Source organism: Solea senegalensis, linkage group LG11, assembly GCF_019176455.1.
Source record: "Solea senegalensis isolate Sse05_10M linkage group LG11, IFAPA_SoseM_1, whole genome shotgun sequence".
NCBI lineage: Eukaryota > Metazoa > Chordata > Actinopteri > Pleuronectiformes > Soleidae > Solea > Solea senegalensis.
In genome coordinates, this window is record NC_058031.1 from 8,664,006 (window position 1) to 8,678,248 (window position 14,243).

Below are 14,243 nucleotides of genomic sequence, written 5' to 3' on the forward strand. Positions count from 1 at the left end.
CACTCGGCTTGTGGAGTACGAGGAGGTTATTTGATGATCATGAGCAACAGGCTGCCTCCCCTCTCCCTCCCCTCCTTCCCTGGTCCCTCTCTCCTTTCCCTCCTCTCAACTCTTTCCTCCCCCTTTGGTTGGCACTGACATCAGCAGTGGGATGTGCATTATACAAAAAGCTTTTGAGAAAAATCCATGGCAACCACCATCTAGAAAGCCGTGCATTCCCCTTCACCTTTAAATGAGAATAATCACTTCCCTTTGATTGTGGAGTCTACAAAAGGTTTAAATTTGTACCTGCGTGAAGGAGGAGGGCTGTGGGCTGGACTAGTGTCACCAGGGGGTCCAGTTTTAGACAAATGGTGGTAAATGCTATCATGAGGCATAGTAATGAGGGGGAAGGCAAGGCTCGTCTGTCTATACATCCATTACAGTATACATGTATGATTTTAGTGAACTGCATGGAAACTGCGGAGGTAAACAAACATGACAAGTTAACCGCATACATATGTATTACTCCCATTATCATGCTGAAGTAAAGCCATAATGGTTTTCACCTCTGCCTGGCTAGTGTATAAAAAAATAGGGTTATTATTTCATGACTGTGCACCGAGTATCGCGTTTTAACGAGATACTCGAGGAAGAAAATAAAGCACATCATTCATGTGGGACTAGTGGAGCCGTTTCTACTTGGGTGACAAAGGGCAGCGGAAAATAATGTTGTAGAATGAGAACAAATCCATCCATCCATTCATCTTCTACCACTTTATCCTCCATATGAGGGTTGCGCCAATCCAAGGTGACATAGGGCAACAAGTTGCCGGTTCATCCGAGGGCCACATAGAGAAAAACAACCATCCACTCTCACACCTAAGGTCAGTTTATAGCATCCAATTTGCCTAATCCCTAAATCTCCATGTTTTTGGACTGTGGGAGGAAACCAGAGAACCCGGAGAAAAAGAACAACAAATTAAGCCACTAATTATATTTCCCTGTAAGAAAGAAAATCGTTGTGGTACAAAAGCGTCATAATATCCTGCCTTGATTTGAATTCTAACATTCTGAATTCACGAGGTCTTTGTAAAAACACATTTTTAATACAACTATGTGCTGTCGCCTTGAGCAGACTGCATATTATTCAGTTTGAGCTGAGCGTGCACAGGACAGAAGCAGGCTTGGACGACAATCCGGAGAACTGTGGGATCTGTGATCACATCCTGTGATTCAGATTTACAAGCAACCACCAAATGCCTCTCAATCAAAGTACAGTCCCGCAAAGACGGATAACAGATGTTTCAAATCCATCGCAGGGCAGACGTACAGAGACGTACACGCGAGAACCAGATCGTCCAAAAGAGACGTGACTTGAACCAACGCGGACACTGTGGAGCACAGAGACTAAATCCACGAGGGAGGCAGGAACAAACACAGGTGAGACACATTAGGGCGGGGCAGACAATCAGGGAAGACAGAACAGGAAAAACTTCAAATTAAAACAGGAAACAGTGAACTAAAAACTTAGGGGAAAGAAAACAACAAAAAACAACACTGTTCAACTGTTAAAACACAGAATATTATGGTTCCTATACACGGTGAGTTTGTAATAACTAAGACGCGGAATTGACATAAAAATATCTATAATTTAAAATTCTAATGACACACAGAAATGTATAAACTCTATATTTAAATTGTTTAAATTTTTATTTTTCACTCTTGTACTTGTACTAAGGCAAATCCACTGCTATTTATACTTTACCATCACTGCCTTCATTGTGTTTTTAATCCTCTTTTCCCTTTTCTTTTGAACCCCAGTGGTATCAATAAAATGCCAGTTTCAAAGGTGTCTTTTATCTCTGATACTCCACAGATAATAAGACAATTTTAAATGTCAGTGTGGGGGGACTCCCTCACTATACTGAAAATGAATAAATCACTGGTCATGATAAAATAACCACCTGTGGTCAATGGCATCTTATCTTTACTTCACTGCGTTTGCTAAATAAACTGTGTACTTTTACTCTAATACGTTACCATTTTTACTCCTTACTACCAAATAAAATCAGAAGAAGGACAAAGCAGAGCCAGAAATCGAACCCACAACCTTCATGTTGAAAGCCGACTCACTCTACCACTAAAAGTTGTACATTACATAAGAGAAAATAACTTTTTGTACTCTGTAGAAATGTTATACTTTATGACTTTTACTCATATTGTGGAAAGTGACTTCAACATTTTCTTTTACGTTTACTCAAGTATTACTTTTAGATACTTTTAGCACGGGTCTATTATCATTGCTGGATGTACTGTATTATTCATTGAGAGTCATTTTTACTTTCAGTTAGTTGTTCCCCTCAGAGGTCTTGTTACACACCCCACATGCAGTGAAAAGGAGTGTTGCGTTGTGTGTAGTGCGTGCGCTGAAAAGCACTCAGACATAAACTGGGTGATATTATGGTGACGTATGGTTTCATTTAAAATTTATAGATAAGATCACTTACACTCTCCTATCTGAAGAAATGGACTTGCAACCACAAAGCCTGCTAATAATGATGTGCGCTTACGCACTGACATTTAAACTGAGAGAGAGTTCTTGAGTAAGATGCCCGGGAGTAATGAGACCAAGCAGCAGCCGTTGTTTAGCTCTAATATTTCCACCATAAATAAGAGAAAATGAGGAGAATAAGACGAACTCAAGGAAAGAGACTAGGAACCGTTGTGGATGATGTTATAATGACAATAATTACTTATAGATGCAACAATGTGATAAATAAACAATTACTTTTAATGCTACACATACAGTATACTACAAAAGTGGTTCACGGTGTAGGGGGCCCCTGGTGGGGACATGAAGCTACTGTAGGTGGTCATTAAAAATAAATACATACAGATATTTCATTATTCAGTTTTGCAGTTTAGTTTCAGTAACCATTAAACAGTCACAGTCAACATGTGACAGGAAAAGCATGTTTTTCTGGACAGAGGTCAATACGACAGCAGCCAGGTATAATGTCTACACACTGATTTCACAGTGGCTTTGCTGCCATGGTCACATGCTATTCACCATAAACATCATCACTTAATTAAAACAACAATATTTGGAGTTACTAAAAAACATTGCTTTACAAAGATTAAAATGTTTTCTCCGCAAAATGTACCTAAGAATCTAATGTCATTCTGCAGAAAAGTAGCGCCTTGATTAATTAATATCTTATATTATATATGTAGACGCAGCTGGTTGTGAGGTCGTGTTGCACTACAGTTTGAACGTTAGTCCAGTGGTTCTCAACCTGAGGGTCAGGGCACCTCCAAGAGGTTGCAAGGAGACTCATTGAAGTCACAACATGATTAATTGGATTTGAAAGAGGAACAAATACTTCTGCTACATAAATAAGGAACAAAAAAAATGGCAATTTTAATAATGAAAATTATTTGGTCTATTTAACGCAGAGGTCTCCAATTTTTTTTATTAATAGATTCCATTTGCAATCATAAATATATTTATATTGTGAACTATTTTATCATTCCATATCCAAACAAACACTTTTATTTTGAAATGATGTGAAATATCAACATAAATATTAATATTTGAATGTTTTTTTACTTGACGGGCCCCTACTGACCAAACTAGACACTGGTTTGAGTTTGAGACCCCTGACTTAAGAAATTAAGCATTTTGAGAAATGGTGGGGGGATGGGTTGCATTGTTTACATGTGGTTTTCTTCTGTAAAGCACTTTAGGTCACCTTATTTGTATGAAACAAATGTATTTTGTTTGACAAAACAAAAAAATGACAGGGCAGTGCTGGATTATAGCTCAGAAACTCTGTGTATGATTTTCACAATCCAAACCCAAAGGAATTTCACGTGCCAAAGAGGCACAGCTGTGTTTGAGGTCCGACATAATCTCAGCATTACAGAAAATAACCAAGTTGTTCGGGCTTTGACAGAACCAGTATCCAAAACATTTTTGAGTGAGCGGATGATAAAGATAAACTTAGTACATGCTGGACTCAAACGAGACGAAAACTGCATCCACTGAGCAGAGGAGTACAAACACAATATATGACGGTGTGCAAACGTGTGGGAGGCGTCTGTGACCTCAGCCTATTTTGGACCAGTACCAGGTCACAGTGTTTGTTCAAACAACACAGAATTCAGCTGAATACAGCTGTGGTTGATGATTCAATGCCCAGTGCAACCAGTGCAGCCTTTTACATCAATTATGTGTTGAAAATCTTTAGCAGGAATGATACCACCTTAACTCACTCATCACAAGATGTCAAGCTGAACCTGAAGACTGTAAAAAAGTGCATTTACCACAATTAGACCAGGGATCTATTTCAAACCTCTGCTGGAAGGTAGACCATCTGCCTTGTGAACCTGTGGAGACAGGTTCTAAAATATCCACTGGTTATGAACATGTTCCTTTCACAATAATGGTTTATTAAGCAGCATTACAGAGATGGTGGTGACTGATCGTCTGTAAAGATGTGTTAATAGTAGAACTGACAGATGTGTCATGTTCAAACTCAAAGTGGAAAAGTATGTTTTATCTTTAACATCTTTTACCATTTAGACTGCACTTTAGTCTTTAATGTAATGACTGGAGTGAAATCTGGGAAGCAACAAGCATTTTCTACTGAAGCGATGGTGACATTAATTACATTGTAGCATGGAAGATTTTTTTTTTTTTATCAAGTCCTGGCTCCTACGTCATAATGTGAGAAATGTAGGATGACCATCACAGTGTTTGTGATGCCATGACCTACATCTACTGACAGACCTGTGAAAATGCACCATGTTCGTGTACCACGGAGCTGAAAAGGAATGCAAGTTTGTTGGATTTCAATAAAGAACATTTATTGTATGTCATCTTAAAACTACCTATCTTAAGCTCCTTTTGGTTTTTGAATTGAGCATCATTTATTTTTTTTTGTCCGTTGTTAGTATATGGTGATGTTTTATCTCCTAACATCTTGCACTACAATCCAGTATGCGTGTCATCAGTATACAGCTGTCACACCCACATTTACTCAATCGGTGTCACACAGTGTGATCTGTAATGATCTTTAACGACTGCTAAAATCGCGTAACATCAAAGAAAACACACTCATGCTAAACTGTCTGGAGCTGCAGAATCACACACTCATATGTCAGGAAGTCACATGACTCGATACCAAAAATAGCATAAGGTCTTAGCCTGGCATACAGTTTTGTCAAACTGGCGCCGCAGCAGCAGAATAATGATTTCTGTGTTCACCTTTGTGTTATTAGTTGTCTTGTTGCCATGGACCATGTGTGTCCTTTCCTAATGGCCTCCTGTGTTCAGTTCCAACTGAATGACTTCACCATTAATTCCCTTTAAGACCAATCTCACATTATACCATAATATACATACACATATAAACAGTAGGAAGTTGAGATTTCCTTGTACATTCTAGTTCTATCATGTGGAAATGTGATGATGTTGTTTTGAATGTTGAGCCGCCGGCGAAATAGAATGAAATTATTCACATGCAAATTAACCTCGTTGCAGTTTAAATTAATTAGCTTCTTTTAAAAGGAGGAACCCAGGCTTTGTAAACAACTGAGCTTTCAACTGGATGAGAATGATACAGGTTTGTAGAGGCCTGCCACTGAAAGGAAGAATGAATAACATTACAGTAAACAGAGAAACATGAAAACGTGGGGTGTTTGTGATTAAATAGACCGGGGCCTTTTCTTCTTCTTCTTCTTCTTCTTCCGTTTCTCCACATTCACACCTTCAGTGAAACCGTGAGGAGAAACGTTTCTTTAGATGAGAGGTCGTGTGCTCTCAGTGACACTTTTAAATGTTGACACAAACCTTCCCCACGTCTCTAAAAAAAAAAGTTTCCTTCAAACACAGAACTTACCCTGCATGCATGAGGTTTTGGAGAAGACGGACACATCTCCCTCGACAACGCTCTGCTCTCGCCGACTGTCCGCCCGTCTGTCTGTCACAGGTGTGTGGCATTTGGCCATTTTGCCACCAATGTAGAAGTCGCAGGTGTTACTGATTACATTAACGATGGCACTGTTCAGTTCATGGTCAGGACAGCGTGAGAGTGAACCAGCTTGCATCCTGAAACTGAGGCAGCTAAATGGAACTCAGCCATTAATTATGTGATTATTTGAACATTTTATGTTAAACATACAGTTGCAATTTGCCAGTAGTGGTCAAATCTAGACAGTGAATTAACAATATTTATTATTTAAAGGCATATTTAAAGGCAACTGCACGTCTCCAAACGGGAGAAAGAAAACAAGTCTTTACTGAAGAACTGAACACAAGTCCACTTGTCTTTGTTTTTAGCACTTAAAACTACCGTGAACCTTCACAGACTTTTGTCCTGTATGTTCCCTTTTCCACCTTCCTACTTGCTTGTGAAGAATCTACTTGACACAGAAAAGTGAGATTTTTTTTGTTTTGCTGCTGACAGGGAGCAGCTGATGACCTTTGGCTTCACAGAGAGCAGCAGCAAGACTCATCTGTTGTCTGATCACTGAGGAGTTGTGAAAATGAGAACATCCTCTTGAAAATGGCATGATAGGTCAGCAGCCGGAATGACAGATTGGGTAAAAAAAATAAATAAAAACACCAGAGGAGTTCCTCTGAATCTTCAGAGTCTCTGTAGATTACTACTCTTCATTTGCATGATCCACGCAGGTTCACGCCACGTTCTGACTGGACTGGAGCTGCGTGTTCATTCATTACGTTACACCCAGGATGCAAAGTGGATATGATTATGAAGCTGAGGGGTTAGAAAACAGCTGCATCCTAAACCCTGAGTTCAAGCAACCTCATTTGCTCGCGCTCTGGAGATCAACGTGTCTGAGCGAAACGATGATTGCGAGCAGCGACAGTCGGGTGCAGAGTGGAGCCCCAGTTGACTTCATTCTTGTCAACATCTTTCTTGTTATGAGTCCAATATGGACGAGGAGTGACGCGACACCAAAGTATCATGTGAAAGCAATAAAACAGTATGCTTTAAAGAGCTTTATAAAGAGTTTCAGCTGATTGTTTGACTGTTCCCCGGGCAGATCAACGCTGTCTGCTGTGACATTATAGTGACAAAGGTAATGGCAGGCTGTATTAAGTTCAGATGAGAGAATGAAGCCGTGCATTTCCAGTAGCAGGTATGACTCCAGAGGGAGATATTGTGGTTGAGTTTGGGCAATAAAAGCACTTTAGCTTAGGTATTGTGGTTTGGTTCATTACAGAAAACGTGATTAGATTGGAGGAAAATACATTAAGTCAGCTACACCTTTCCAACATGTCAGGTCTGCCCCTAATTACATCAATTATGTTTGCTTCAAAAGGTATTTGCTGTTGAAAATAACTTGTAATTTTGTTGTAGAGACTTGTTTGTATTTGGCAGCGAGATATTTCCCTCAGGAGTTTCTAGATAGTAAATATTGGACTTTCCAGGTTTCCACCAACGCAGTTTCAAAGGAAATGATACTACGTGTGGATGTGTAAATCAAAAGAACAGACATGTATCCGCTCGATGTCGCCGTTGACATCGTGCATGAGCTTAAATTTGCGTCATTAAAGCCTGAGCTGGGCTGACGACCGATGTCTCCCGAGGAAGACAGCGTGACACAACCAGAAGCTCCAGGACAATACTGAACATCTGCTGTTTCCTCTGATATTCCTATTATTGTGCGGCAGGAGCACACGACAAGCACAGAAATCCCTCCTTTGACTATGAACGTGTCATACGACTAAAATAAAACAACTCAGACAAACACGGGATAAAATATCCATTGCTATTTGGAGAATTCTTCACGCAGAAGATAAGATAAAAATATCCTTTGTTTTAACTTTAATTCAGTTTCTATGGATACCACATTGTTGCTATGTGACGGAGTTTAAGCGAAGAGCATGTGTGTGTGTGTGTGTGCGTTCTAAAGACATGTGACACGCATGCACTATTTATGACAAAGGGAACGTCATTGGTGTTTCTAGTCTTCTGTTCTAGCGCTGGAGATTTCAGACTTCCCTGTAATATTGTGTTGATTAAGATGGAATGTGTGTCTGAACGTGATGAGTCCCATTCATTTAGATGAGACATGCACTGAATATACAGTAACCTGTTTGTCTGGGCTTAAATTAACGTTAGAGATCATCCGTTCACGTCCATCTGTGGATTATCTTTGATTGTGAGAAAAATCATTAAGAGAAAAGACAAGGGAAAAAAAAAAAAAAGGATGAATTACAGGCTAAAAAAACAACATGTGTGCCATTTTTTTCCCACTCATTTCTCTGTCTTTCCTTCTGTTCCACCTCTTCGTGTCTGCTTGGAGTGTGAGAAGTGGACGTCTGCTGCCAGTGTTAAGGACATGTCAGCTTATAACTCAGCAGGTCTGTTGATCACTATGGCTTTGATTATAGCTATATAACAGTTCCCCTCTCAGTGCAATCTGTGCAGGCCTTCATCTATCTGATCTGCCACATGCATTGAATGAGCTCCTTGGTTTCTGTGAAAATAGTTATTATTAGCATTATATTACTACCATGGTCGTACTCAGGCTTGCTGGTTGGTATATTGGTAGTTTTCTATTGAATTAAGTTTTCTTTCATTATGAAGTACATGCGGTGACAACTAATATGACCATTCTTAATAAAAGTTAAACGTTAGCTCAACCCAACTGCTGCATTATGTTTGTTTTTGTGCTTTTTGTTGATTGATGTCTCTAATTAGCAGTGACCTTTGACTTCTTTTCAAACTTGGAGGCTTCATTAAAATGTCTCCATGTTCCTTATGTCCAAGGTCACTCACACACACACACACATATGGACCGAGATTTGTCGTATCAGACATTGTCTCTGCTGGATGTAAATGAGCTCTTGGCTCGGTGAGACGAAGGAACAGGAGGCCCTCGGTGTCTGTTCTCAACTCGGCAGATGGATATTTTTTCAGTCGTGGTTTAAGATTCAAGACGGATTCAAATGACGACGGAGAGTTTACACAATTCACTTACTTCTTATCAACGTTCTCATCAAATTACTACTTGTTGCTAATGTCACCTAATATCATCAATAAATCAACCAATCAGACTTTTATTTAGCACTTTCCGTACTAGTAAAATCCCCCTATTGCCCTATGTCAGATTGGCATAATGACACATGGTTATTATGTCACATGTGGTTATTGCAGTAATTTCACTCACGCAGGAAGCCGGAGAATCAGTGTCTTTGTCACCAGAGAGGAAAGAGTTGGAAAAAAGGCCTGTACATACTTTCAATTTTCGGCCTGAGACAAAAACTAAAACAAATATGACTTTAAATATGTTTTATACTGTTCATATCTCAAATTTAACACACAAAATCTGCTGTTCATGTACAACTTTTTTTAAATAAAACTTTTGTTTGTCTTCATTTTAAATTGTTAATACACTAGTAAATAACTGCCAGATATTGAAAGATATTCTGAAAAAATGGGCAAAAGCACTTAGTCACAGGACATTTTCTGGCCCTTTAATGGTTAAAATAAACAAAAATAAGTCCAGACAGACATTTTGAGGCTTAGGTGTCAAAGTTGTAGAAGTTACAAAACAGGAAACACCATCATCGCCAAGGATAAAAATAAAAACAATAAGATATTACAAATAAAAGCTTGGTATTACAATGTGTATAAAAAGAATCTGGTTTTAAGGACTGAAAAAGTACTGATGGAACGTTAGTAATAGACTTAAAATCAAGGTCTTTATATTGTCATAAAACTTTGATTTGCGTTCACTTTCTTTTTAAGTGTGACAAATGCCTCTGAGTGTGTGCGTGCGTGCGTGTTTCTCGTTGATGTGTGGGGTGTTCGAGGCAGGGAGGGAAAAAGCACCATCGCTTGTCTGTGTGGATCAGAGAGGGTAGTTGGTAAATGGCTTTATTTCTGAGATGAAACCACTGATGGCACTTTGATTCGACTCGAGACACCACTTCAGCTGAGTGCATACGAAATATGAGAGGCCGTCATCAGGACCAGGGTCCATGTGATTTCACTTACTGGCACTAAAATCATGATACGACACTAAAAACAGTCTCTGTCAGCAGCTACACGACAAGATGAGAGCGAGCAATTACACAGCAATTATAGCTCAATCGATGTGACGGACCTTGTGACACTGTTTATTTTTGCTTATTTTATTACATCAACCTTTTGCTATGTACAATGATTATTACAATTACAAAGGCATTTATAAAGCAGAAGAGATGTATTTTTAAGTCACGTTAAAGGGGTTTAATTTATTTATTATCTATCTATCTATCTATCTATCTATCTATCTATCTATCTATCTATCTATCTATCTATCTATCTATCTACCTATCTATCTATCTATCTATCTATCTATCTATCTATCTATCTATATCTATACATATGTATGTATGGCACAGAGTTCACAAACTGCAGTATACAACCATGCCTGCACCCACGCGTACACCCACTTGTGATTGAAAGCATCAACTTCACACCCACTAATGGTTTGCTGTAAGTCATTGTGGGAAACAGGAAATTGCATTACAAAGTGAACCAGTGATATGAGGCATGTTTAGGGGAACTCTAAAAAGCAGCACAAGAAAAAAAAAAAAGAAAAGCTGAGTAGTTCCAGAAGGGTCAATTTATGACACCTGTGGTGCGGGACACAAAACGTACGGAACTCAAATTTCCGTATATTCACCAGTACCATAAAAATAGTTTTAGGAGTGGACTGCAGTGAGAGGGAAACATTATGTAAATGCATGAACTCTGACACCGCAGGGAAGTATAGACGTGAACTGTGGAGCCGAGTGTTGGTGTTAGTGGGCGGCAGCTGTATTTACCACCGGAGCTTGTTGCTTTCTCTGGTTTAATGAGCACCAGGGCCACTTCAGAGCCAATGTCACTGTTCACCTCGGAGCAAGAGTGGCATTTTACCAGCCGCTGACAATAGAGGAAAACGAGTCCTTCTAGCCAGTTTGGACAGTTTGTTTGGCTCTCCACTCCCTTGTTGTGTCACTGAGAATCATTGTTTGTGTGTTATAATTAGACATTTTCATATGCTACTGTCACAGGTTGTCATCAAGCCTGTTTATAGGTGATCAGTTTCATTTATATGGGACAGATACATGTCTAGGTCAGTTTTACGTCCCCGAATTTTTTTTTTTTTTAAATTGCTGCTATAATATTCGTTACCTTTGTACACTGGAGCGCTGTGACGAAAGAATTTCCCGCAAGGGATTAATAAAGTATATTCTATTCTATTCTATTCTATTCTATTCTATTCTATTCTATTCTATTCTAAAACATCTAATTCAAAGTCTAAACATGATCAGTGCTTCCTTTATCTAGTTTAAGTGCTGTTCGCTGTGCAGAAAAAGACTGAGGAGCATAATTGCATAATGGGCTGATAGTGAAATGTGTTCACCTTCATGATAATAGTGGTTGTCTTTCATGGACATTACAGTTTGGTAATTTCAGTGTATATTGTCCTCAGCTTGAACTTTACAGTTAACTGTCATTGGCCTTCCACAAATGCAGACCAATGACCAAGAACTATTTATTGGTCATTAAATGCACCAGTGGGTTGAATCAAGAGTTACTATTGTTATATTAGAAATGCACCAAAAATTTGGTCACAGAAACATCTTGGCCGAAAATGGCCAAAAAAGGTATTTTTGGTTTTCGGCACAAAGACTTTTAACACCAAAACAACACGACCGAAACAGGATGTTGTGATGACACATGCAAAAACTGTGGCCAGCACGTGTCTGTCTATGTATACTTGCTTAGAGTCTGTCCAAGATCAGAGATTTGGAACACCAATAAAACGGTTCCTACAAGATGTGCGTACACGGCGGGACAGCAACTATTAAATGCTGGAAAGTCTCTTTGCGCAAACATGGCTGCATACAGCACAGATTATGAACGCCCTGCGACATTCCCTTCACACTAGAACATTCTCTTTGAGCAGTTAACTAAAGAGATCAGCTCATCTGATGCATCTGTGGCAGACGTTACTCCCGTAATTGCAGCACTAAAGCGTCTTCTACACAAAGAGGTTGAGACGGAACCACGGAGTGAAAACAATGAAAAGTGCACTCTTAAGAGTCTGTGAGTCCACATGAGGGTCTCAAGGGGGCGCTGGTGCCAATCCCAGCTGACATAGGGCGAAAGGCGAGGTCCACCCTGCACAGGTCACCAGTCCATCACAGGGCCAAATAGAGACAAAGCACCATCAAGTCTCACATTCACGGTCAATTTAGAGGGTCCAATTTGTCTAATCCCCAACTCTGCATGTTTTTGATGCATCCGGAGAACCCGAAGAAAACCCAAGCACACACGAGGAGAACATGTCAACTCCATGCCGAAGGGGCTCTTGTTCCAAACGGGTCGTGAACCCGGATTTACGATTCAAAATGTGAAATTCACGCTCTGGCTGGTTTTTGAGTTGCTGTGGCAACATGATGCCCTCTGTGTAGCAAGGCCCTTACCTACAATACATAAAATAGACTTAATCTAAAGCTACAAAAAATAAAAGTTTTTCACTGTAAAGCAAAAACACCTTTATGGGTCATATAGTCAGTTTCTGCTTGTAAATATTACACACTGCACCTAGTCTTATTTTCTTGTTTATTTTTCTTCATCTTATTTTCTGTCTTACATGTGTTCATTAATATGTTATCATTTTTATTTATATATATATATATATATATATATATATACTGTATTTCGTACAAGTAGTACATTGAATCATTTATTAAATGTGCTATAAATCAACTTTGCATGGTGTTTTTATTATTTTAAATCCATTTTTGCACGCCTCACTCCTTCCATACACTTTTCTTCCTTCTTCCTGATCCAAAAGCAGCCACTGTAAATCAGACTTTCTTGCTTATTTCATCACATTTTGCTCCGCGGGTGCCGACGTAAGGCGATTTTATTTCAGGATTTCGCTCATGCAACGGTTAAAGCCCAGTTGCTGTTCATTAAAAACGTCTTAAGAAAAGCAACATAAAAATGTGCAGCTGTTTTTATTTCGGTTAAAAAGAGGCGTCATGTACGGCGTCTCATGTGTGTTTGATCAGACTTGATTTGCAGTCGTGAAGAGGCTGACGCTGCGTTGGGAGTATTCCCATGACTCTGCAGAGGGAGCACTTGTGTTGACTTCAGTGGAGAGCTGTTGAACAACTCCTCTAAATCCCACTCGCATGCGCTTGTCTCCCTCTGCAGGACACGAGCAGAGAGCAGAGAGTTTCCTCCTGCTGCATGAGTTGTCACTGTAACTCAGGGAGTGAAGACACAGTGGAATATCTGCACATGACAGTGTTAGTATGTCTGTTTTTCATCAGTGTTCATTGGAAAAAGAAATAATAAGTGTGTGTGTGTGTGTGTGTGTGTGTGTGTGTGTGGGGGTGATAATCAAATGCATCTGTGCTCTGACGTAATATCTCAACCAGGCCAAAGAAAGATTATGCAAAAGGAAGACAGCAAGATTAATAAAGCCATTCATTCATTCATTCATTCATTCATTCATTCACCTCCTTTTAGAAGATAATGTTTACGAACACATTTGTTTTATGTATATTTACACCTGACGCACAGGAAACTGACTCGCGTCTCAGAGAAGAGGACATCTTCATTCGACTGCAATGGGCTGTTTGTGTCGAGTCCACCCTCATGTCACTTTTTCATAACACTAATAATAATAATAATAATAATAATAACAACTGTAAAATAAACTGTAAACTGTATTTGTATGGCACCTTTCATACAAGGATTGCAGCTCAGAGTGCTTCACAATAAAATCTAATTTAAAAATCAAACACAACAATGAAACACAACACACGGTGGAATGAAAAGGAAGAGTCTAAAGTAAAAAAAAATAAAAACTTTGAAATAAACTATAAATGTAAGTAAAACACAAGGACGTAGGCTAGTTAAAAGCTAGAGTAAAAAGATACATTTCTCAGTTTTGGCACGGAGAGAAGAAATGATGTTACATATGCTAATACGCTCAGACAGGGTTTAAATCTGTATTAACTATACACAGAAATACTACAATGCTCTTGTGACCGCTGACACTCCATGCCCTTTATGTCAGGGATGAGCTCAGTCCCGTGTTGTGTGTATGTGTGGAAAAGCACACTTGAGTGAGCTGAATGAAATGCCAAGCTCATCATGTATTTCATTCTTGTCCCATTTCACACTGTATATCTGTGTGCGCTCCCAACCCATTACACCATTGATCGCTAA